A 22,212-nucleotide genomic window follows, 5' to 3' on the forward strand; every position below is an offset into this window, starting at 1 on the left:
CGGCCAGGCAGGCGGAGAGCGCCCCCTCTGGCGCGCTGTGGTGGGAGGGGCCGGAGGAGGTGGGGCCTGCAGCGGTGCCCGGCGGGGGCGGGGGCGGGGGCGGGGGCGGAGGCGGCGGGCGACTAAAGGAGAAGGCGGAGCGGGAGGCAAAAAGCCTACAGCACCCGGTATTCCCAGGCGGTCTCCCATCCAAGTACTAACCAGGCCCGACCCTGCTTAGCTTCCGAGATCAGACGAGATCGGGCGCGTTCAGGGTGGTATGGCCGTAGACGCAGGAGGGGCCCGCGCGGTGCCTCTTGAGGCCCAGCTTCGCTGGCGCCTGCGCCTTACCGCCATGCCGGCGGCCAGCCCTCTCCGGCAGGGCCCTGCCGCCCGCCCAGGCAGGCGACAGGAGGCCTCGGGGACCCGGGGGTGGCGGAGTGGTGGGCCACCTCGCAGCCCAGGGCGGGCGGGACGCTCCAGGCCCGTCGGCGCTTGGCGCCCCGCCGCAGATCCCGCTCGACGCTCACAGGGACGCGGCCCCGGAGGCTTCAGGGCCCGGCGGCCGCGGTCCCTTGGGCATCCCCCCCTGCCCGCCCACGCGGAGTTAGGCGCAGCCCGGCCACGGCCGGGCCGGCCCTCCGGCCGGGCAGCAGCTGGCCCGAAGCCACTGGGAGCCACCATGGAGTGGGCACGGCCCCTTAGCCCCAGCAAGGCCCCCCCTTGCCCCCACGCCGCCCGCCGAGCACAGGACCCCGGCCCTGGTGGCCGGCAGGCCCGGAGAAGCGGCCCCGGCCCCCGCCCCCGCTCCCGCCCCCGGCCGTGGCGAAACGGCGGAGCGGAGGGGGGGGCTTTTTCCGGAGGGAGCTGTGGAGAGACACACGGGCAGACAGGGGGCTGCGGCGCGGCTGGGCTCCGGTGGGGGCGGCCAAGTGCAGGTCGAGGGCCTCGCGGGCCGCACGGACGGCACCCCGGCCTGCGGCGGAGTCTGGGTCCGGGCCAGCCACCACGGGAGCGGCTGGGGTGGCGGCTGCCTTCCAGGGCCGCATTCTGGCCGCATGTCCAGCCAGCTCGGCGGGGAGCGATCCCTCCGGCGCGCTGTGTTGGGAGGGACGTGAGGAGGTGAGGCCTGCAGCGGTGCTCAGCGGGGGCGGAGGCGGCCTCGGCCGCGGGCCACTAAATGTCAAGGCGGAGCGGGAGGCAAAAAAGCCTACAGCACTCGGTATTCCCATGTGGTCTCCCATCCAGGTACGAAACAGGCCAGACCCTGATTAGCTTCCGAGATCAGACGAGGTGTGGTGCGTTCAGGGAGGTGTGGCCGTAGAATGCAGCGGGGGCCACGGTGTGCCTCTTGAGGCTTAGCTTCGCTGGTGCTGGCGACTTACCGCCAGCCCGGCAGCCAACCCTCTCCGGCGCGGCCCTGCCGTCCGCCCAGGCAAGCGACAGGAGGCCTCGAGGGCCCGGGGGTGGTGGAGTTGTGGGCGACTTCGCAGCTCAGGTCAGGCGGGACCCTCCAGGCCTGTAGGCGCTTGGCCCTCCGCCCCAGAGCCGCTCAACGCTCACAGGACTTGGCCCCGGAGGCTTAAGGGCCTGTGGCCCTCGGTCCCTTGTGCATTCCCCACCCTGTCAATCCACACAGTGCTAGGCGCAGCCCAGCCACGGCCTGGCCGGCCCGCCTGCCCAACGGCAGTTGGCCCGAAGCCACTGGGAGCCACCATTGAGCCGGCACGGCCCCTTAGACACAGCAACGCCACCCTTGCCCCCACGCCAACTGCCGAGCAAAGTTCCCGGCGCCTGGTGTCTAGCCAGCCCAGCGAACCGGTCCCAGCCCACGACCCCGCTCCCACTCTCGGCCGTGGCGAAGTGGCAAAGGGTGGGCTTTTTCCGGAGGGAGCTGTGGAGAGACACACGGGCAGACAGGGGGCTGCGGCGCGGCTGGGCTCCGGTGGGGGCGGCCAAGTGCAGGTCGAGGGCTTCGTGGGCCGCACGGACGGCACCCCGGCCTGCGGCGGAGTCTGGGTCCGGGCCAGCCACCACGGGAGCGGCTGGGGTGGCGGCTGCCTTCCAGGGCCGCCTTCTGGCCGCCTGGCCGGCCAGGCCGGCGCGGAGCGCCCCCTCTGGCGCGCTGTGGTGGGAGGGGCCGGAGGAGGTGGGGCCTGCAGCGCTGCCCGGCGGGGGCGGGGGCGGGGGCGGAGGCAGCGGCCTCGGCCTTGGCCTCGGCCTCGGCCTAGGCCGCGGGCGACTAAAGGAGAAGGCGGAGCGGGAGGCAAAAAGCCTACAGCACCCGGTATTCCCAGGCGGTCTCCCATCCAAGTACTAACCAGGCCCGACCCTGCTTAGCTTCCGAGATCAGACGAGATCGGGCGCGTTCAGGGTGGTATGGCCGTAGACGTTAAAAGGGGCCCGCGGAGTGCCTCTTGAGGCCCAGCTTCGCTGGCGCTTGCGCCTCCCCGCCAGCCCGGCGGCCAGCCCGCCCCGGCAGGGCCCCGCCGCCCGCCCAGGCAGGGCAACGGCGGCCTCGGGTACCAGGGGGGTGGCGGAGGGTTCGGCGACCTCCCAGCCCAGGGCGGGCGGGACCCACCAAACCGTTCGGCGCTTGGCGCCCCGCCCCAGATCCCGCACGTCGCTCACAGGGACGTGGCCCCGGAGGCTTCAGGGCCCGGGGCCCGCGGTCCCTTGGGCCTCCCCTCTGCCCGCCCACGCGGCGCTAGGCGCAGCCCAGCCGCAGCCCGGGCCGGCCCTCCTGCCCGACGGCAGTCGGCCCTTAACCCACTGGGAGCCACCATTGAGTCGGCACGGCCCCTTAGCCCCAGCAAGGCCACCCTTGCCCCCACGCCACCCGCCGAGCACAGGACCCGGCGCCTTGTGGCCGGCCGGCCCGGAGCACCGGCCCCGGCCCCCGCCCCCGCTCCCGCCCCCGGCCGTGGCGAAACGGCGGAGGGGGGGCTTTTTCCGGAGGGAGCTGTGGAGAGACACACCGGCAGATAGGTGGCTGCGCCGGGGCTGGGCGCTGGTGGGGGCGGCCAGGTGCAGGTCAAGGGGCTCGCGGGCCGCACGGCCGGCACCCGGGCCTGAGGCGGAGTCTGGGTTCAGGCCAGCCACCCCGGGAGCGGCTGGGATGCGGCTGCCTTCCAGGGCCGCCTTCTGGCCGCCTGGCCGGCCAGGCAGGCGGAGAGCGCCCCCTCTGGCGCGCTGTGGTGGGAGGGGCCGGAGGAGGTGGGGCCTGCAGCGGTGCCCGGCGGGGGCGGGGGCGGGGGCGGGGGCGGAGGCGGCGGGCGACTAAAGGAGAAGGCGGAGCGGGAGGCAAAAAGCCTACAGCACCCGGTATTCCCAGGCGGTCTCCCATCCAAGTACTAACCAGGCCCGACCCTGCTTAGCTTCCGAGATCAGACGAGATCGGGCGCGTTCAGGGTGGTATGGCCGTAGACGCAGGAGGGGCCCGCGCGGTGCCTCTTGAGGCCCAGCTTCGCTGGCGCCTGCGCCTTACCGCCATGCCGGCGGCCAGCCCTCTCCGGCAGGGCCCTGCCGCCCGCCCAGGCAGGCGACAGGAGGCCTCGGGGACCCGGGGGTGGCGGAGTGGTGGGCCACCTCGCAGCCCAGGGCGGGCGGGACGCTCCAGGCCCGTCGGCGCTTGGCGCCCCGCCGCAGATCCCGCTCGACGCTCACAGGGACGCGGCCCCGGAGGCTTCAGGGCCCGGCGGCCGCGGTCCCTTGGGCATCCCCCCCTGCCCGCCCACGCGGAGTTAGGCGCAGCCCGGCCACGGCCGGGCCGGCCCTCCGGCCGGGCAGCAGCTGGCCCGAAGCCACTGGGAGCCACCATGGAGTGGGCACGGCCCCTTAGCCCCAGCAAGGCCCCCCCTTGCCCCCACGCCGCCCGCCGAGCACAGGACCCCGGCCCTGGTGGCCGGCAGGCCCGGAGAAGCGGCCCCGGCCCCCGCCCCCGCTCCCGCCCCCGGCCGTGGCGAAACGGCGGAGGGGGGGCTTTTTCCGGAGGGAGCTGTGGAGAGACACACGGGCAGACAGGGGGCTGCGGCGCGGCTGGGCTCCGGTGGGGGCGGCCAAGTGCAGGTCGAGGGCCTCGCGGGCCGCACGGACGGCACCCCGGCCTGCGGCGGAGTCTGGGTCCGGGCCAGCCACCACGGGAGCGGCTGGGGTGGCGGCTGCCTTCCAGGGCCGCATTCTGGCCGCATGTCCAGCCAGCTCGGCGGGGAGCGATCCCTCCGGCGCGCTGTGTTGGGAGGGACGTGAGGAGGTGAGGCCTGCAGCGGTGCTCAGCGGGGGCGGAGGCGGCCTCGGCCGCGGGCCACTAAATGTCAAGGCGGAGCGGGAGGCAAAAAAGCCTACAGCACTCGGTATTCCCATGTGGTCTCCCATCCAGGTACGAAACAGGCCAGACCCTGATTAGCTTCCGAGATCAGACGAGGTGTGGTGCGTTCAGGGAGGTGTGGCCGTAGAATGCAGCGGGGGCCACGGTGTGCCTCTTGAGGCTTAGCTTCGCTGGTGCTGGCGACTTACCGCCAGCCCGGCAGCCAACCCTCTCCGGCGCGGCCCTGCCGTCCGCCCAGGCAAGCGACAGGAGGCCTCGAGGGCCCGGGGGTGGTGGAGTTGTGGGCGACTTCGCAGCTCAGGTCAGGCGGGACCCTCCAGGCCTGTAGGCGCTTGGCCCTCCGCCCCAGAGCCGCTCAACGCTCACAGGACTTGGCCCCGGAGGCTTAAGGGCCTGTGGCCCTCGGTCCCTTGTGCATTCCCCACCCTGTCAATCCACACAGTGCTAGGCGCAGCCCAGCCACGGCCTGGCCGGCCCGCCTGCCCAACGGCAGTTGGCCCGAAGCCACTGGGAGCCACCATTGAGCCGGCACGGCCCCTTAGACACAGCAACGCCACCCTTGCCCCCACGCCAACTGCCGAGCAAAGTTCCCGGCGCCTGGTGTCTAGCCAGCCCAGCGAACCGGTCCCAGCCCACGACCCCGCTCCCACTCTCGGCCGTGGCGAAGTGGCAAAGGGTGGGCTTTTTCCGGAGGGAGCTGTGGAGAGACACACGGGCAGACAGGGGGCTGCGGCGCGGCTGGGCTCCGGTGGGGGCGGCCAAGTGCAGGTCGAGGGCTTCGTGGGCCGCACGGACGGCACCCCGGCCTGCGGCGGAGTCTGGGTCCGGGCCAGCCACCACGGGAGCGGCTGGGGTGGCGGCTGCCTTCCAGGGCCGCCTTCTGGCCGCCTGGCCGGCCAGGCCGGCGCGGAGCGCCCCCTCTGGCGCGCTGTGGTGGGAGGGGCCGGAGGAGGTGGGGCCTGCAGCGCTGCCCGGCGGGGGCGGGGGCGGGGGCGGGGGCGGAGGCAGCGGCCTCGGCCTTGGCCTCGGCCTCGGCCTAGGCCGCGGGCGACTAAAGGAGAAGGCGGAGCGGGAGGCAAAAAGCCTACAGCACCCGGTATTCCCAGGCGGTCTCCCATCCAAGTACTAACCAGGCCCGACCCTGCTTAGCTTCCGAGATCAGACGAGATCGGGCGCGTTCAGGGTGGTATGGCCGTAGACGTTAAAAGGGGCCCGCGGAGTGCCTCTTGAGGCCCAGCTTCGCTGGCGCTTGCGCCTCCCCGCCAGCCCGGCGGCCAGCCCGCCCCGGCAGGGCCCCGCCGCCCGCCCAGGCAGGGCAACGGCGGCCTCGGGTACCAGGGGGGTGGCGGAGGGTTCGGCGACCTCCCAGCCCAGGGCGGGCGGGACCCACCAAACCGTTCGGCGCTTGGCGCCCCGCCCCAGATCCCGCACGTCGCTCACAGGGACGTGGCCCCGGAGGCTTCAGGGCCCGGGGCCCGCGGTCCCTTGGGCCTCCCCTCTGCCCGCCCACGCGGCGCTAGGCGCAGCCCAGCCGCAGCCCGGGCCGGCCCTCCTGCCCGACGGCAGTCGGCCCTTAACCCACTGGGAGCCACCATTGAGTCGGCACGGCCCCTTAGCCCCAGCAAGGCCACCCTTGCCCCCACGCCACCCGCCGAGCACAGGACCCGGCGCCTTGTGGCCGGCCGGCCCGGAGCACCGGCCCCGGCCCCCGCCCCCGCTCCCGCCCCCGGCCGTGGCGAAACGGCGGAGGGGGGGCTTTTTCCGGAGGGAGCTGTGGAGAGACACACCGGCAGATAGGTGGCTGCGCCGGGGCTGGGCGCTGGTGGGGGCGGCCAGGTGCAGGTCAAGGGGCTCGCGGGCCGCACGGCCGGCACCCGGGCCTGAGGCGGAGTCTGGGTTCAGGCCAGCCACCCCGGGAGCGGCTGGGATGCGGCTGCCTTCCAGGGCCGCCTTCTGGCCGCCTGGCCGGCCAGGCAGGCGGAGAGCGCCCCCTCTGGCGCGCTGTGGTGGGAGGGGCCGGAGGAGGTGGGGCCTGCAGCGGTGCCCGGCGGGGGCGGGGGCGGGGGCGGGGGCGGAGGCGGCGGGCGACTAAAGGAGAAGGCGGAGCGGGAGGCAAAAAGCCTACAGCACCCGGTATTCCCAGGCGGTCTCCCATCCAAGTACTAACCAGGCCCGACCCTGCTTAGCTTCCGAGATCAGACGAGATCGGGCGCGTTCAGGGTGGTATGGCCGTAGACGCAGGAGGGGCCCGCGCGGTGCCTCTTGAGGCCCAGCTTCGCTGGCGCCTGCGCCTTACCGCCATGCCGGCGGCCAGCCCTCTCCGGCAGGGCCCTGCCGCCCGCCCAGGCAGGCGACAGGAGGCCTCGGGGACCCGGGGGTGGCGGAGTGGTGGGCCACCTCGCAGCCCAGGGCGGGCGGGACGCTCCAGGCCCGTCGGCGCTTGGCGCCCCGCCGCAGATCCCGCTCGACGCTCACAGGGACGCGGCCCCGGAGGCTTCAGGGCCCGGCGGCCGCGGTCCCTTGGGCATCCCCCCCTGCCCGCCCACGCGGAGTTAGGCGCAGCCCGGCCACGGCCGGGCCGGCCCTCCGGCCGGGCAGCAGCTGGCCCGAAGCCACTGGGAGCCACCATGGAGTGGGCACGGCCCCTTAGCCCCAGCAAGGCCCCCCCTTGCCCCCACGCCGCCCGCCGAGCACAGGACCCCGGCCCTGGTGGCCGGCAGGCCCGGAGAAGCGGCCCCGGCCCCCGCCCCCGCTCCCGCCCCCGGCCGTGGCGAAACGGCGGAGGGGGGGCTTTTTCCGGAGGGAGCTGTGGAGAGACACACGGGCAGACAGGGGGCTGCGGCGCGGCTGGGCTCCGGTGGGGGCGGCCAAGTGCAGGTCGAGGGCCTCGCGGGCCGCACGGACGGCACCCCGGCCTGCGGCGGAGTCTGGGTCCGGGCCAGCCACCACGGGAGCGGCTGGGGTGGCGGCTGCCTTCCAGGGCCGCATTCTGGCCGCATGTCCAGCCAGCTCGGCGGGGAGCGATCCCTCCGGCGCGCTGTGTTGGGAGGGACGTGAGGAGGTGAGGCCTGCAGCGGTGCTCAGCGGGGGCGGAGGCGGCCTCGGCCGCGGGCCACTAAATGTCAAGGCGGAGCGGGAGGCAAAAAAGCCTACAGCACTCGGTATTCCCATGTGGTCTCCCATCCAGGTACGAAACAGGCCAGACCCTGATTAGCTTCCGAGATCAGACGAGGTGTGGTGCGTTCAGGGAGGTGTGGCCGTAGAATGCAGCGGGGGCCACGGTGTGCCTCTTGAGGCTTAGCTTCGCTGGTGCTGGCGACTTACCGCCAGCCCGGCAGCCAACCCTCTCCGGCGCGGCCCTGCCGTCCGCCCAGGCAAGCGACAGGAGGCCTCGAGGGCCCGGGGGTGGTGGAGTTGTGGGCGACTTCGCAGCTCAGGTCAGGCGGGACCCTCCAGGCCTGTAGGCGCTTGGCCCTCCGCCCCAGAGCCGCTCAACGCTCACAGGACTTGGCCCCGGAGGCTTAAGGGCCTGTGGCCCTCGGTCCCTTGTGCATTCCCCACCCTGTCAATCCACACAGTGCTAGGCGCAGCCCAGCCACGGCCTGGCCGGCCCGCCTGCCCAACGGCAGTTGGCCCGAAGCCACTGGGAGCCACCATTGAGCCGGCACGGCCCCTTAGACACAGCAACGCCACCCTTGCCCCCACGCCAACTGCCGAGCAAAGTTCCCGGCGCCTGGTGTCTAGCCAGCCCAGCGAACCGGTCCCAGCCCACGACCCCGCTCCCACTCTCGGCCGTGGCGAAGTGGCAAAGGGTGGGCTTTTTCCGGAGGGAGCTGTGGAGAGACACACGGGCAGACAGGGGGCTGCGGCGCGGCTGGGCTCCGGTGGGGGCGGCCAAGTGCAGGTCGAGGGCTTCGTGGGCCGCACGGACGGCACCCCGGCCTGCGGCGGAGTCTGGGTCCGGGCCAGCCACCACGGGAGCGGCTGGGGTGGCGGCTGCCTTCCAGGGCCGCCTTCTGGCCGCCTGGCCGGCCAGGCCGGCGCGGAGCGCCCCCTCTGGCGCGCTGTGGTGGGAGGGGCCGGAGGAGGTGGGGCCTGCAGCGCTGCCCGGCGGGGGCGGGGGCGGGGGCGGAGGCAGCGGCCTCGGCCTTGGCCTCGGCCTCGGCCTAGGCCGCGGGCGACTAAAGGAGAAGGCGGAGCGGGAGGCAAAAAGCCTACAGCACCCGGTATTCCCAGGCGGTCTCCCATCCAAGTACTAACCAGGCCCGACCCTGCTTAGCTTCCGAGATCAGACGAGATCGGGCGCGTTCAGGGTGGTATGGCCGTAGACGTTAAAAGGGGCCCGCGGAGTGCCTCTTGAGGCCCAGCTTCGCTGGCGCTTGCGCCTCCCCGCCAGCCCGGCGGCCAGCCCGCCCCGGCAGGGCCCCGCCGCCCGCCCAGGCAGGGCAACGGCGGCCTCGGGTACCAGGGGGGTGGCGGAGGGTTCGGCGACCTCCCAGCCCAGGGCGGGCGGGACCCACCAAACCGTTCGGCGCTTGGCGCCCCGCCCCAGATCCCGCACGTCGCTCACAGGGACGTGGCCCCGGAGGCTTCAGGGCCCGGGGCCCGCGGTCCCTTGGGCCTCCCCTCTGCCCGCCCACGCGGCGCTAGGCGCAGCCCAGCCGCAGCCCGGGCCGGCCCTCCTGCCCGACGGCAGTCGGCCCTTAACCCACTGGGAGCCACCATTGAGTCGGCACGGCCCCTTAGCCCCAGCAAGGCCACCCTTGCCCCCACGCCACCCGCCGAGCACAGGACCCGGCGCCTTGTGGCCGGCCGGCCCGGAGCACCGGCCCCGGCCCCCGCCCCCGCTCCCGCCCCCGGCCGTGGCGAAACGGCGGAGGGGGGGCTTTTTCCGGAGGGAGCTGTGGAGAGACACACCGGCAGATAGGTGGCTGCGCCGGGGCTGGGCGCTGGTGGGGGCGGCCAGGTGCAGGTCAAGGGGCTCGCGGGCCGCACGGCCGGCACCCGGGCCTGAGGCGGAGTCTGGGTTCAGGCCAGCCACCCCGGGAGCGGCTGGGATGCGGCTGCCTTCCAGGGCCGCCTTCTGGCCGCCTGGCCGGCCAGGCAGGCGGAGAGCGCCCCCTCTGGCGCGCTGTGGTGGGAGGGGCCGGAGGAGGTGGGGCCTGCAGCGGTGCCCGGCGGGGGCGGGGGCGGGGGCGGGGGCGGAGGCGGCGGGCGACTAAAGGAGAAGGCGGAGCGGGAGGCAAAAAGCCTACAGCACCCGGTATTCCCAGGCGGTCTCCCATCCAAGTACTAACCAGGCCCGACCCTGCTTAGCTTCCGAGATCAGACGAGATCGGGCGCGTTCAGGGTGGTATGGCCGTAGACGCAGGAGGGGCCCGCGCGGTGCCTCTTGAGGCCCAGCTTCGCTGGCGCCTGCGCCTTACCGCCATGCCGGCGGCCAGCCCTCTCCGGCAGGGCCCTGCCGCCCGCCCAGGCAGGCGACAGGAGGCCTCGGGGACCCGGGGGTGGCGGAGTGGTGGGCCACCTCGCAGCCCAGGGCGGGCGGGACGCTCCAGGCCCGTCGGCGCTTGGCGCCCCGCCGCAGATCCCGCTCGACGCTCACAGGGACGCGGCCCCGGAGGCTTCAGGGCCCGGCGGCCGCGGTCCCTTGGGCATCCCCCCCTGCCCGCCCACGCGGAGTTAGGCGCAGCCCGGCCACGGCCGGGCCGGCCCTCCGGCCGGGCAGCAGCTGGCCCGAAGCCACTGGGAGCCACCATGGAGTGGGCACGGCCCCTTAGCCCCAGCAAGGCCCCCCCTTGCCCCCACGCCGCCCGCCGAGCACAGGACCCCGGCCCTGGTGGCCGGCAGGCCCGGAGAAGCGGCCCCGGCCCCCGCCCCCGCTCCCGCCCCCGGCCGTGGCGAAACGGCGGAGGGGGGGCTTTTTCCGGAGGGAGCTGTGGAGAGACACACGGGCAGACAGGGGGCTGCGGCGCGGCTGGGCTCCGGTGGGGGCGGCCAAGTGCAGGTCGAGGGCCTCGCGGGCCGCACGGACGGCACCCCGGCCTGCGGCGGAGTCTGGGTCCGGGCCAGCCACCACGGGAGCGGCTGGGGTGGCGGCTGCCTTCCAGGGCCGCATTCTGGCCGCATGTCCAGCCAGCTCGGCGGGGAGCGATCCCTCCGGCGCGCTGTGTTGGGAGGGACGTGAGGAGGTGAGGCCTGCAGCGGTGCTCAGCGGGGGCGGAGGCGGCCTCGGCCGCGGGCCACTAAATGTCAAGGCGGAGCGGGAGGCAAAAAAGCCTACAGCACTCGGTATTCCCATGTGGTCTCCCATCCAGGTACGAAACAGGCCAGACCCTGATTAGCTTCCGAGATCAGACGAGGTGTGGTGCGTTCAGGGAGGTGTGGCCGTAGAATGCAGCGGGGGCCACGGTGTGCCTCTTGAGGCTTAGCTTCGCTGGTGCTGGCGACTTACCGCCAGCCCGGCAGCCAACCCTCTCCGGCGCGGCCCTGCCGTCCGCCCAGGCAAGCGACAGGAGGCCTCGAGGGCCCGGGGGTGGTGGAGTTGTGGGCGACTTCGCAGCTCAGGTCAGGCGGGACCCTCCAGGCCTGTAGGCGCTTGGCCCTCCGCCCCAGAGCCGCTCAACGCTCACAGGACTTGGCCCCGGAGGCTTAAGGGCCTGTGGCCCTCGGTCCCTTGTGCATTCCCCACCCTGTCAATCCACACAGTGCTAGGCGCAGCCCAGCCACGGCCTGGCCGGCCCGCCTGCCCAACGGCAGTTGGCCCGAAGCCACTGGGAGCCACCATTGAGCCGGCACGGCCCCTTAGACACAGCAACGCCACCCTTGCCCCCACGCCAACTGCCGAGCAAAGTTCCCGGCGCCTGGTGTCTAGCCAGCCCAGCGAACCGGTCCCAGCCCACGACCCCGCTCCCACTCTCGGCCGTGGCGAAGTGGCAAAGGGTGGGCTTTTTCCGGAGGGAGCTGTGGAGAGACACACGGGCAGACAGGGGGCTGCGGCGCGGCTGGGCTCCGGTGGGGGCGGCCAAGTGCAGGTCGAGGGCTTCGTGGGCCGCACGGACGGCACCCCGGCCTGCGGCGGAGTCTGGGTCCGGGCCAGCCACCACGGGAGCGGCTGGGGTGGCGGCTGCCTTCCAGGGCCGCCTTCTGGCCGCCTGGCCGGCCAGGCCGGCGCGGAGCGCCCCCTCTGGCGCGCTGTGGTGGGAGGGGCCGGAGGAGGTGGGGCCTGCAGCGCTGCCCGGCGGGGGCGGGGGCGGGGGCGGAGGCAGCGGCCTCGGCCTTGGCCTCGGCCTCGGCCTAGGCCGCGGGCGACTAAAGGAGAAGGCGGAGCGGGAGGCAAAAAGCCTACAGCACCCGGTATTCCCAGGCGGTCTCCCATCCAAGTACTAACCAGGCCCGACCCTGCTTAGCTTCCGAGATCAGACGAGATCGGGCGCGTTCAGGGTGGTATGGCCGTAGACGTTAAAAGGGGCCCGCGGAGTGCCTCTTGAGGCCCAGCTTCGCTGGCGCTTGCGCCTCCCCGCCAGCCCGGCGGCCAGCCCGCCCCGGCAGGGCCCCGCCGCCCGCCCAGGCAGGGCAACGGCGGCCTCGGGTACCAGGGGGGTGGCGGAGGGTTCGGCGACCTCCCAGCCCAGGGCGGGCGGGACCCACCAAACCGTTCGGCGCTTGGCGCCCCGCCCCAGATCCCGCACGTCGCTCACAGGGACGTGGCCCCGGAGGCTTCAGGGCCCGGGGCCCGCGGTCCCTTGGGCCTCCCCTCTGCCCGCCCACGCGGCGCTAGGCGCAGCCCAGCCGCAGCCCGGGCCGGCCCTCCTGCCCGACGGCAGTCGGCCCTTAACCCACTGGGAGCCACCATTGAGTCGGCACGGCCCCTTAGCCCCAGCAAGGCCACCCTTGCCCCCACGCCACCCGCCGAGCACAGGACCCGGCGCCTTGTGGCCGGCCGGCCCGGAGCACCGGCCCCGGCCCCCGCCCCCGCTCCCGCCCCCGGCCGTGGCGAAACGGCGGAGGGGGGGCTTTTTCCGGAGGGAGCTGTGGAGAGACACACCGGCAGATAGGTGGCTGCGCCGGGGCTGGGCGCTGGTGGGGGCGGCCAGGTGCAGGTCAAGGGGCTCGCGGGCCGCACGGCCGGCACCCGGGCCTGAGGCGGAGTCTGGGTTCAGGCCAGCCACCCCGGGAGCGGCTGGGATGCGGCTGCCTTCCAGGGCCGCCTTCTGGCCGCCTGGCCGGCCAGGCAGGCGGAGAGCGCCCCCTCTGGCGCGCTGTGGTGGGAGGGGCCGGAGGAGGTGGGGCCTGCAGCGGTGCCCGGCGGGGGCGGGGGCGGGGGCGGGGGCGGAGGCGGCGGGCGACTAAAGGAGAAGGCGGAGCGGGAGGCAAAAAGCCTACAGCACCCGGTATTCCCAGGCGGTCTCCCATCCAAGTACTAACCAGGCCCGACCCTGCTTAGCTTCCGAGATCAGACGAGATCGGGCGCGTTCAGGGTGGTATGGCCGTAGACGCAGGAGGGGCCCGCGCGGTGCCTCTTGAGGCCCAGCTTCGCTGGCGCCTGCGCCTTACCGCCATGCCGGCGGCCAGCCCTCTCCGGCAGGGCCCTGCCGCCCGCCCAGGCAGGCGACAGGAGGCCTCGGGGACCCGGGGGTGGCGGAGTGGTGGGCCACCTCGCAGCCCAGGGCGGGCGGGACGCTCCAGGCCCGTCGGCGCTTGGCGCCCCGCCGCAGATCCCGCTCGACGCTCACAGGGACGCGGCCCCGGAGGCTTCAGGGCCCGGCGGCCGCGGTCCCTTGGGCATCCCCCCCTGCCCGCCCACGCGGAGTTAGGCGCAGCCCGGCCACGGCCGGGCCGGCCCTCCGGCCGGGCAGCAGCTGGCCCGAAGCCACTGGGAGCCACCATGGAGTGGGCACGGCCCCTTAGCCCCAGCAAGGCCCCCCCTTGCCCCCACGCCGCCCGCCGAGCACAGGACCCCGGCCCTGGTGGCCGGCAGGCCCGGAGAAGCGGCCCCGGCCCCCGCCCCCGCTCCCGCCCCCGGCCGTGGCGAAACGGCGGAGGGGGGGCTTTTTCCGGAGGGAGCTGTGGAGAGACACACGGGCAGACAGGGGGCTGCGGCGCGGCTGGGCTCCGGTGGGGGCGGCCAAGTGCAGGTCGAGGGCCTCGCGGGCCGCACGGACGGCACCCCGGCCTGCGGCGGAGTCTGGGTCCGGGCCAGCCACCACGGGAGCGGCTGGGGTGGCGGCTGCCTTCCAGGGCCGCATTCTGGCCGCATGTCCAGCCAGCTCGGCGGGGAGCGATCCCTCCGGCGCGCTGTGTTGGGAGGGACGTGAGGAGGTGAGGCCTGCAGCGGTGCTCAGCGGGGGCGGAGGCGGCCTCGGCCGCGGGCCACTAAATGTCAAGGCGGAGCGGGAGGCAAAAAAGCCTACAGCACTCGGTATTCCCATGTGGTCTCCCATCCAGGTACGAAACAGGCCAGACCCTGATTAGCTTCCGAGATCAGACGAGGTGTGGTGCGTTCAGGGAGGTGTGGCCGTAGAATGCAGCGGGGGCCACGGTGTGCCTCTTGAGGCTTAGCTTCGCTGGTGCTGGCGACTTACCGCCAGCCCGGCAGCCAACCCTCTCCGGCGCGGCCCTGCCGTCCGCCCAGGCAAGCGACAGGAGGCCTCGAGGGCCCGGGGGTGGTGGAGTTGTGGGCGACTTCGCAGCTCAGGTCAGGCGGGACCCTCCAGGCCTGTAGGCGCTTGGCCCTCCGCCCCAGAGCCGCTCAACGCTCACAGGACTTGGCCCCGGAGGCTTAAGGGCCTGTGGCCCTCGGTCCCTTGTGCATTCCCCACCCTGTCAATCCACACAGTGCTAGGCGCAGCCCAGCCACGGCCTGGCCGGCCCGCCTGCCCAACGGCAGTTGGCCCGAAGCCACTGGGAGCCACCATTGAGCCGGCACGGCCCCTTAGACACAGCAACGCCACCCTTGCCCCCACGCCAACTGCCGAGCAAAGTTCCCGGCGCCTGGTGTCTAGCCAGCCCAGCGAACCGGTCCCAGCCCACGACCCCGCTCCCACTCTCGGCCGTGGCGAAGTGGCAAAGGGTGGGCTTTTTCCGGAGGGAGCTGTGGAGAGACACACGGGCAGACAGGGGGCTGCGGCGCGGCTGGGCTCCGGTGGGGGCGGCCAAGTGCAGGTCGAGGGCTTCGTGGGCCGCACGGACGGCACCCCGGCCTGCGGCGGAGTCTGGGTCCGGGCCAGCCACCACGGGAGCGGCTGGGGTGGCGGCTGCCTTCCAGGGCCGCCTTCTGGCCGCCTGGCCGGCCAGGCCGGCGCGGAGCGCCCCCTCTGGCGCGCTGTGGTGGGAGGGGCCGGAGGAGGTGGGGCCTGCAGCGCTGCCCGGCGGGGGCGGGGGCGGGGGCGGAGGCAGCGGCCTCGGCCTTGGCCTCGGCCTCGGCCTAGGCCGCGGGCGACTAAAGGAGAAGGCGGAGCGGGAGGCAAAAAGCCTACAGCACCCGGTATTCCCAGGCGGTCTCCCATCCAAGTACTAACCAGGCCCGACCCTGCTTAGCTTCCGAGATCAGACGAGATCGGGCGCGTTCAGGGTGGTATGGCCGTAGACGTTAAAAGGGGCCCGCGGAGTGCCTCTTGAGGCCCAGCTTCGCTGGCGCTTGCGCCTCCCCGCCAGCCCGGCGGCCAGCCCGCCCCGGCAGGGCCCCGCCGCCCGCCCAGGCAGGGCAACGGCGGCCTCGGGTACCAGGGGGGTGGCGGAGGGTTCGGCGACCTCCCAGCCCAGGGCGGGCGGGACCCACCAAACCGTTCGGCGCTTGGCGCCCCGCCCCAGATCCCGCACGTCGCTCACAGGGACGTGGCCCCGGAGGCTTCAGGGCCCGGGGCCCGCGGTCCCTTGGGCCTCCCCTCTGCCCGCCCACGCGGCGCTAGGCGCAGCCCAGCCGCAGCCCGGGCCGGCCCTCCTGCCCGACGGCAGTCGGCCCTTAACCCACTGGGAGCCACCATTGAGTCGGCACGGCCCCTTAGCCCCAGCAAGGCCACCCTTGCCCCCACGCCACCCGCCGAGCACAGGACCCGGCGCCTTGTGGCCGGCCGGCCCGGAGCACCGGCCCCGGCCCCCGCCCCCGCTCCCGCCCCCGGCCGTGGCGAAACGGCGGAGGGGGGGGCTTTTTCCGGAGGGAGCTGTGGAGAGACACACGGGCAGACAGGGGGCTGCGGCGCGGCTGGGCTCCGGTGGGGGCGGCCAAGTGCAGGTCGAGGGCCTCGCGGGCCGCACGGACGGCACCCCGGCCTGCGGCGGAGTCTGGGTCCGGGCCAGCCACCACGGGAGCGGCTGGGGTGGCGGCTGCCTTCCAGGGCCGCATTCTGGCCGCATGTCCAGCCAGCTCGGCGGGGAGCGATCCCTCCGGCGCGCTGTGTTGGGAGGGACGTGAGGAGGTGAGGCCTGCAGCGGTGCTCAGCGGGGGCGGAGGCGGCCTCGGCCGCGGGCCACTAAATGTCAAGGCGGAGCGGGAGGCAAAAAAGCCTACAGCACTCGGTATTCCCATGTGGTCTCCCATCCAGGTACGAAACAGGCCAGACCCTGATTAGCTTCCGAGATCAGACGAGGTGTGGTGCGTTCAGGGAGGTGTGGCCGTAGAATGCAGCGGGGGCCACGGTGTGCCTCTTGAGGCTTAGCTTCGCTGGTGCTGGCGACTTACCGCCAGCCCGGCAGCCAACCCTCTCCGGCGCGGCCCTGCCGTCCGCCCAGGCAAGCGACAGGAGGCCTCGAGGGCCCGGGGGTGGTGGAGTTGTGGGCGACTTCGCAGCTCAGGTCAGGCGGGACCCTCCAGGCCTGTAGGCGCTTGGCCCTCCGCCCCAGAGCCGCTCAACGCTCACAGGACTTGGCCCTGGAGGCTTAAGGGCCTGTGGCCCTCGGTCCCTTGTGCATTCCCCATCCTGTCAATCCACACAGTGCTAGGCGCAGCCCAGCCACGGCCTGGCCGGCCCGCCTGCCCAACGGCAGTTGGCCCGAAGCCACTGGGAGCCACCATTGAGCCGGCACGGCCCCTTAGACACAGCAACGCCACCCTTGCCCCCACGCCAACTGCCGAGCAAAGTTCCCGGCGCCTGGTGTCTAGCCAGCCCAGCGAACCGGTCCCAGCCCACGACCCCGCTCCCACTCTCGGCCGTGGCGAAGTGGCAAAGGGTGGGCTTTTTCCGGAGGGAGCTGTGGAGAGACACACGGGCAGACAGGGGGCTGCGGCGCGGCTGGGCTCCGGTGGGGGCGGCCAAGTGCAGGTCGAGGGCTTCGTGGGCCGCACGGACGGCACCCCGGCCTGCGGCGGAGTCTGGGTCCGGGCCAGCCACCACGGGAGCGGCTGGGGTGGCGGCTGCCTTCCAGGGCCGCCTTCTGGCCGCCTGGCCGGCCAGGCCGGCGCGGAGCGCCCCCTCTGGCGCGCTGTGGTGGGAGGGGCCGGAGGAGGTGGGGCCTGCAGCGCTGCCCGGCGGGGGCGGGGGCGGGGGCGGGGGCGGAGGCAGCGGCCTCGGCCTTGGCCTCGGCCTCGGCCTAGGCCGCGGGCGACTAAAGGAGAAGGCGGAGCGGGAGGCAAAAAGCCTACAGCACCCGGTATTCCCAGGCGGTCTCCCATCCAAGTACTAACCAGGCCCGACCCTGCTTAGCTTCCGAGATCAGACGAGATCGGGCGCGTTCAGGGTGGTATGGCCGTAGACGTTAAAAGGGGCCCGCGGAGTGCCTCTTGAGGCCCAGCTTCGCTGGCGCTTGCGCCTCCCCGCCAGCCCGGCGGCCAGCCCGCCCCGGCAGGGCCCCGCCGCCCGCCCAGGCAGGGCAACGGCGGCCTCGGGTACCAGGGGGGTGGCGGAGGGTTCGGCGACCTCCCAGCCCAGGGCGGGCGGGACCCACCAAACCGTTCGGCGCTTGGCGCCCCGCCCCAGATCCCGCACGTCGCTCACAGGGACGTGGCCCCGGAGGCTTCAGGGCCCGGGGCCCGCGGTCCCTTGGGCCTCCCCTCTGCCCGCCCACGCGGCGCTAGGCGCAGCCCAGCCGCAGCCCGGGCCGGCCCTCCTGCCCGACGGCAGTCGGCCCTTAACCCACTGGGAGCCACCATTGAGTCGGCACGGCCCCTTAGCCCCAGCAAGGCCACCCTTGCCCCCACGCCACCCGCCGAGCACAGGACCCGGCGCCTTGTGGCCGGCCGGCCCGGAGCACCGGCCCCGGCCCCCGCCCCCGCTCCCGCCCCCGGCCGTGGCGAAACGGCGGAGGGGGGGCTTTTTCCGGAGGGAGCTGTGGAGAGACACACCGGCAGATAGGTGGCTGCGCCGGGGCTGGGCGCTGGTGGGGGCGGCCAGGTGCAGGTCAAGGGGCTCGCGGGCCGCACGGCCGGCACCCGGGCCTGAGGCGGAGTCTGGGTTCAGGCCAGCCACCCCGGGAGCGGCTGGGATGCGGCTGCCTTCCAGGGCCGCCTTCTGGCCGCCTGGCCGGCCAGGCAGGCGGAGAGCGCCCCCTCTGGCGCGCTGTGGTGGGAGGGGCCGGAGGAGGTGGGGCCTGCAGCGGTGCCCGGCGGGGGCGGGGGCGGGGGCGGGGGCGGAGGCGGCGGGCGACTAAAGGAGAAGGCGGAGCGGGAGGCAAAAAGCCTACAGCACCCGGTATTCCCAGGCGGTCTCCCATCCAAGTACTAACCAGGCCCGACCCTGCTTAGCTTCCGAGATCAGACGAGATCGGGCGCGTTCAGGGTGGTATGGCCGTAGACGCAGGAGGGGCCCGCGCGGTGCCTCTTGAGGCCCAGCTTCGCTGGCGCCTGCGCCTTACCGCCATGCCGGCGGCCAGCCCTCTCCGGCAGGGCCCTGCCGCCCGCCCAGGCAGGCGACAGGAGGCCTCGGGGACCCGGGGGTGGCGGAGTGGTGGGCCACCTCGCAGCCCAGGGCGGGCGGGACGCTCCAGGCCCGTCGGCGCTTGGCGCCCCGCCGCAGATCCCGCTCGACGCTCACAGGGACGCGGCCCCGGAGGCTTCAGGGCCCGGCGGCCGCGGTCCCTTGGGCATCCCCCCCTGCCCGCCCACGCGGAGTTAGGCGCAGCCCGGCCACGGCCGGGCCGGCCCTCCGGCCGGGCAGCAGCTGGCCCGAAGCCACTGGGAGCCACCATGGAGTGGGCACGGCCCCTTAGCCCCAGCAAGGCCCCCCCTTGCCCCCACGCCGCCCGCCGAGCACAGGACCCCGGCCCTGGTGGCCGGCAGGCCCGGAGAAGCGGCCCCGGCCCCCGCCCCCGCTCCCGCCCCCGGCCGTGGCGAAACGGCGGAGGGGGGGCTTTTTCCGGAGGGAGCTGTGGAGAGACACACGGGCAGACAGGGGGCTGCGGCGCGGCTGGGCTCCGGTGGGGGCGGCCAAGTGCAGGTCGAGGGCCTCGCGGGCCGCACGGACGGCACCCCGGCCTGCGGCGGAGTCTGGGTCCGGGCCAGCCACCACGGGAGCGGCTGGGGTGGCGGCTGCCTTCCAGGGCCGCATTCTGGCCGCATGTCCAGCCAGCTCGGCGGGGAGCGATCCCTCCGGCGCGCTGTGTTGGGAGGGACGTGAGGAGGTGAGGCCTGCAGCGGTGCTCAGCGGGGGCGGAGGCGGCCTCGGCCGCGGGCCACTAAATGTCAAGGCGGAGCGGGAGGCAAAAAAGCCTACAGCACTCGGTATTCCCATGTGGTCTCCCATCCAGGTACGAAACAGGCCAGACCCTGATTAGCTTCCGAGATCAGACGAGGTGTGGTGCGTTCAGGGAGGTGTGGCCGTAGAATGCAGCGGGGGCCACGGTGTGCCTCTTGAGGCTTAGCTTCGCTGGTGCTGGCGACTTACCGCCAGCCCGGCAGCCAACCCTCTCCGGCGCGGCCCTGCCGTCCGCCCAGGCAAGCGACAGGAGGCCTCGAGGGCCCGGGGGTGGTGGAGTTGTGGGCGACTTCGCAGCTCAGGTCAGGCGGGACCCTCCAGGCCTGTAGGCGCTTGGCCCTCCGCCCCAGAGCCGCTCAACGCTCACAGGACTTGGCCCCGGAGGCTTAAGGGCCTGTGGCCCTCGGTCCCTTGTGCATTCCCCACCCTGTCAATCCACACAGTGCTAGGCGCAGCCCAGCCACGGCCTGGCCGGCCCGCCTGCCCAACGGCAGTTGGCCCGAAGCCACTGGGAGCCACCATTGAGCCGGCACGGCCCCTTAGACACAGCAACGCCACCCTTGCCCCCACGCCAACTGCCGAGCAAAGTTCCCGGCGCCTGGTGTCTAGCCAGCCCAGCGAACCGGTCCCAGCCCACGACCCCGCTCCCACTCTCGGCCGTGGCGAAGTGGCAAAGGGTGGGCTTTTTCCGGAGGGAGCTGTGGAGAGACACACGGGCAGACAGGGGGCTGCGGCGCGGCTGGGCTCCGGTGGGGGCGGCCAAGTGCAGGTCGAGGGCTTCGTGGGCCGCACGGACGGCACCCCGGCCTGCGGCGGAGTCTGGGTCCGGGCCAGCCACCACGGGAGCGGCTGGGGTGGCGGCTGCCTTCCAGGGCCGCCTTCTGGCCGCCTGGCCGGCCAGGCCGGCGCGGAGCGCCCCCTCTGGCGCGCTGTGGTGGGAGGGGCCGGAGGAGGTGGGGCCTGCAGCGCTGCCCGGCGGGGGCGGGGGCGGGGGCGGGGGCGGAGGCAGCGGCCTCGGCCTTGGCCTCGGCCTCGGCCTAGGCCGCGGGCGACTAAAGGAGAAGGCGGAGCGGGAGGCAAAAAGCCTACAGCACCCGGTATTCCCAGGCGGTCTCCCATCCAAGTACTAACCAGGCCCGACCCTGCTTAGCTTCCGAGATCAGACGAGATCGGGCGCGTTCAGGGTGGTATGGCCGTAGACGTTAAAAGGGGCCCGCGGAGTGCCTCTTGAGGCCCAGCTTCGCTGGCGCTTGCGCCTCCCCGCCAGCCCGGCGGCCAGCCCGCCCCGGCAGGGCCCCGCCGCCCGCCCAGGCAGGGCAACGGCGGCCTCGGGTACCAGGGGGGTGGCGGAGGGTTCGGCGACCTCCCAGCCCAGGGCGGGCGGGACCCACCAAACCGTTCGGCGCTTGGCGCCCCGCCCCAGATCCCGCACGTCGCTCACAGGGACGTGGCCCCGGAGGCTTCAGGGCCCGGGGCCCGCGGTCCCTTGGGCCTCCCCTCTGCCCGCCCACGCGGCGCTAGGCGCAGCCCAGCCGCAGCCCGGGCCGGCCCTCCTGCCCGACGGCAGTCGGCCCTTAACCCACTGGGAGCCACCATTGAGTCGGCACGGCCCCTTAGCCCCAGCAAGGCCACCCTTGCCCCCACGCCACCCGCCGAGCACAGGACCCGGCGCCTTGTGGCCGGCCGGCCCGGAGCACCGGCCCCGGCCCCCGCCCCCGCTCCCGCCCCCGGCCGTGGCGAAACGGCGGAGGGGGGGCTTTTTCCGGAGGGAGCTGTGGAGAGACACACCGGCAGATAGGTGGCTGCGCCGGGGCTGGGCGCTGGTGGGGGCGGCCAGGTGCAGGTCAAGGGGCTCGCGGGCCGCACGGCCGGCACCCGGGCCTGAGGCGGAGTCTGGGTTCAGGCCAGCCACCCCGGGAGCGGCTGGGATGCGGCTGCCTTCCAGGGCCGCCTTCTGGCCGCCTGGCCGGCCAGGCAGGCGGAGAGCGCCCCCTCTGGCGCGCTGTGGTGGGAGGGGCCGGAGGAGGTGGGGCCTGCAGCGGTGCCCGGCGGGGGCGGGGGCGGGGGCGGGGGCGGAGGCGGCGGGCGACTAAAGGAGAAGGCGGAGCGGGAGGCAAAAAGCCTACAGCACCCGGTATTCCCAGGCGGTCTCCCATCCAAGTACTAACCAGGCCCGACCCTGCTTAGCTTCCGAGATCAGACGAGATCGGGCGCGTTCAGGGTGGTATGGCCGTAGACGCAGGAGGGGCCCGCGCGGTGCCTCTTGAGGCCCAGCTTCGCTGGCGCCTGCGCCTTACCGCCATGCCGGCGGCCAGCCCTCTCCGGCAGGGCCCTGCCGCCCGCCCAGGCAGGCGACAGGAGGCCTCGGGGACCCGGGGGTGGCGGAGTGGTGGGCCACCTCGCAGCCCAGGGCGGGCGGGACGCTCCAGGCCCGTCGGCGCTTGGCGCCCCGCCGCAGATCCCGCTCGACGCTCACAGGGACGCGGCCCCGGAGGCTTCAGGGCCCGGCGGCCGCGGTCCCTTGGGCATCCCCCCCTGCCCGCCCACGCGGAGTTAGGCGCAGCCCGGCCACGGCCGGGCCGGCCCTCCGGCCGGGCAGCAGCTGGCCCGAAGCCACTGGGAGCCACCATGGAGTGGGCACGGCCCCTTAGCCCCAGCAAGGCCCCCCCTTGCCCCCACGCCGCCCGCCGAGCACAGGACCCCGGCCCTGGTGGCCGGCAGGCCCGGAGAAGCGGCCCCGGCCCCCGCCCCCGCTCCCGCCCCCGGCCGTGGCGAAACGGCGGAGGGGGGGCTTTTTCCGGAGGGAGCTGTGGAGAGACACACGGGCAGACAGGGGGCTGCGGCGCGGCTGGGCTCCGGTGGGGGCGGCCAAGTGCAGGTCGAGGGCCTCGCGGGCCGCACGGACGGCACCCCGGCCTGCGGCGGAGTCTGGGTCCGGGCCAGCCACCACGGGAGCGGCTGGGGTGGCGGCTGCCTTCCAGGGCCGCATTCTGGCCGCATGTCCAGCCAGCTCGGCGGGGAGCGATCCCTCCGGCGCGCTGTGTTGGGAGGGACGTGAGGAGGTGAGGCCTGCAGCGGTGCTCAGCGGGGGCGGAGGCGGCCTCGGCCGCGGGCCACTAAATGTCAAGGCGGAGCGGGAGGCAAAAAAGCCTACAGCACTCGGTATTCCCATGTGGTCTCCCATCCAGGTACGAAACAGGCCAGACCCTGATTAGCTTCCGAGATCAGACGAGGTGTGGTGCGTTCAGGGAGGTGTGGCCGTAGAATGCAGCGGGGGCC

At 74.2% G+C, this 22,212-nt stretch overlaps 14 non-coding genes and 8 pseudogenes across 14 annotated transcripts; all 22 read right to left on the reverse strand.

Annotated features, from left to right (window-relative positions):
* Window positions 1-152: 152 nt before the first annotated feature.
* On the reverse strand, window positions 153-271 carry LOC133102532 (5S ribosomal RNA). The gene has a single exon (XR_009702983.1). It is a non-coding gene; the product is annotated as a 5S ribosomal RNA (ribosomal RNA).
* A 915-nt stretch (window positions 272-1,186) lies between these two features.
* On the reverse strand, window positions 1,187-1,305 carry LOC133077475 (5S ribosomal RNA; annotated as a pseudogene).
* A 946-nt stretch (window positions 1,306-2,251) lies between these two features.
* LOC133102540 (5S ribosomal RNA) lies at window positions 2,252-2,370 on the reverse strand. The gene has a single exon (XR_009702984.1). It is a non-coding gene; the product is annotated as a 5S ribosomal RNA (ribosomal RNA).
* Window positions 2,371-3,288: 918 nt separating this feature from the next.
* LOC133102545 (5S ribosomal RNA) lies at window positions 3,289-3,407 on the reverse strand. The gene has a single exon (XR_009702985.1). It is a non-coding gene; the product is annotated as a 5S ribosomal RNA (ribosomal RNA).
* A 909-nt stretch (window positions 3,408-4,316) lies between these two features.
* On the reverse strand, window positions 4,317-4,435 carry LOC133077486 (5S ribosomal RNA; annotated as a pseudogene).
* Window positions 4,436-5,387: 952 nt separating this feature from the next.
* Window positions 5,388-5,506, reverse strand: LOC133102552 (5S ribosomal RNA). Its single transcript, XR_009702989.1, has one exon. It is a non-coding gene; the product is annotated as a 5S ribosomal RNA (ribosomal RNA).
* A 918-nt stretch (window positions 5,507-6,424) lies between these two features.
* On the reverse strand, window positions 6,425-6,543 carry LOC133102559 (5S ribosomal RNA). The gene has a single exon (XR_009702990.1). It is a non-coding gene; the product is annotated as a 5S ribosomal RNA (ribosomal RNA).
* A 909-nt stretch (window positions 6,544-7,452) lies between these two features.
* LOC133077497 (5S ribosomal RNA) lies at window positions 7,453-7,571 on the reverse strand (annotated as a pseudogene).
* Window positions 7,572-8,517: 946 nt separating this feature from the next.
* On the reverse strand, window positions 8,518-8,636 carry LOC133102566 (5S ribosomal RNA). Its single transcript, XR_009702993.1, has one exon. It is a non-coding gene; the product is annotated as a 5S ribosomal RNA (ribosomal RNA).
* A 918-nt stretch (window positions 8,637-9,554) lies between these two features.
* Window positions 9,555-9,673, reverse strand: LOC133102567 (5S ribosomal RNA). Its single transcript, XR_009702994.1, has one exon. It is a non-coding gene; the product is annotated as a 5S ribosomal RNA (ribosomal RNA).
* Window positions 9,674-10,582: 909 nt separating this feature from the next.
* On the reverse strand, window positions 10,583-10,701 carry LOC133077519 (5S ribosomal RNA; annotated as a pseudogene).
* Window positions 10,702-11,647: 946 nt separating this feature from the next.
* On the reverse strand, window positions 11,648-11,766 carry LOC133102573 (5S ribosomal RNA). The gene has a single exon (XR_009702996.1). It is a non-coding gene; the product is annotated as a 5S ribosomal RNA (ribosomal RNA).
* A 918-nt stretch (window positions 11,767-12,684) lies between these two features.
* On the reverse strand, window positions 12,685-12,803 carry LOC133102574 (5S ribosomal RNA). The gene has a single exon (XR_009702997.1). It is a non-coding gene; the product is annotated as a 5S ribosomal RNA (ribosomal RNA).
* Window positions 12,804-13,712: 909 nt separating this feature from the next.
* LOC133077530 (5S ribosomal RNA) lies at window positions 13,713-13,831 on the reverse strand (annotated as a pseudogene).
* Window positions 13,832-14,777: 946 nt separating this feature from the next.
* LOC133102579 (5S ribosomal RNA) lies at window positions 14,778-14,896 on the reverse strand. The gene has a single exon (XR_009703000.1). It is a non-coding gene; the product is annotated as a 5S ribosomal RNA (ribosomal RNA).
* Window positions 14,897-15,808: 912 nt separating this feature from the next.
* LOC133077535 (5S ribosomal RNA) lies at window positions 15,809-15,927 on the reverse strand (annotated as a pseudogene).
* A 952-nt stretch (window positions 15,928-16,879) lies between these two features.
* LOC133102583 (5S ribosomal RNA) lies at window positions 16,880-16,998 on the reverse strand. The gene has a single exon (XR_009703001.1). It is a non-coding gene; the product is annotated as a 5S ribosomal RNA (ribosomal RNA).
* Window positions 16,999-17,916: 918 nt separating this feature from the next.
* On the reverse strand, window positions 17,917-18,035 carry LOC133102588 (5S ribosomal RNA). Its single transcript, XR_009703003.1, has one exon. It is a non-coding gene; the product is annotated as a 5S ribosomal RNA (ribosomal RNA).
* A 909-nt stretch (window positions 18,036-18,944) lies between these two features.
* LOC133077542 (5S ribosomal RNA) lies at window positions 18,945-19,063 on the reverse strand (annotated as a pseudogene).
* A 952-nt stretch (window positions 19,064-20,015) lies between these two features.
* Window positions 20,016-20,134, reverse strand: LOC133102598 (5S ribosomal RNA). The gene has a single exon (XR_009703012.1). It is a non-coding gene; the product is annotated as a 5S ribosomal RNA (ribosomal RNA).
* Window positions 20,135-21,052: 918 nt separating this feature from the next.
* Window positions 21,053-21,171, reverse strand: LOC133102601 (5S ribosomal RNA). The gene has a single exon (XR_009703013.1). It is a non-coding gene; the product is annotated as a 5S ribosomal RNA (ribosomal RNA).
* Window positions 21,172-22,080: 909 nt separating this feature from the next.
* On the reverse strand, window positions 22,081-22,199 carry LOC133077545 (5S ribosomal RNA; annotated as a pseudogene).
* Window positions 22,200-22,212: the final 13 nt, after the last annotated feature.

The sequence above is a fragment of the Eubalaena glacialis genome, chromosome 1 (genome assembly GCF_028564815.1).
Source record: "Eubalaena glacialis isolate mEubGla1 chromosome 1, mEubGla1.1.hap2.+ XY, whole genome shotgun sequence".
Taxonomy (NCBI): domain Eukaryota; kingdom Metazoa; phylum Chordata; class Mammalia; order Artiodactyla; family Balaenidae; genus Eubalaena; species Eubalaena glacialis.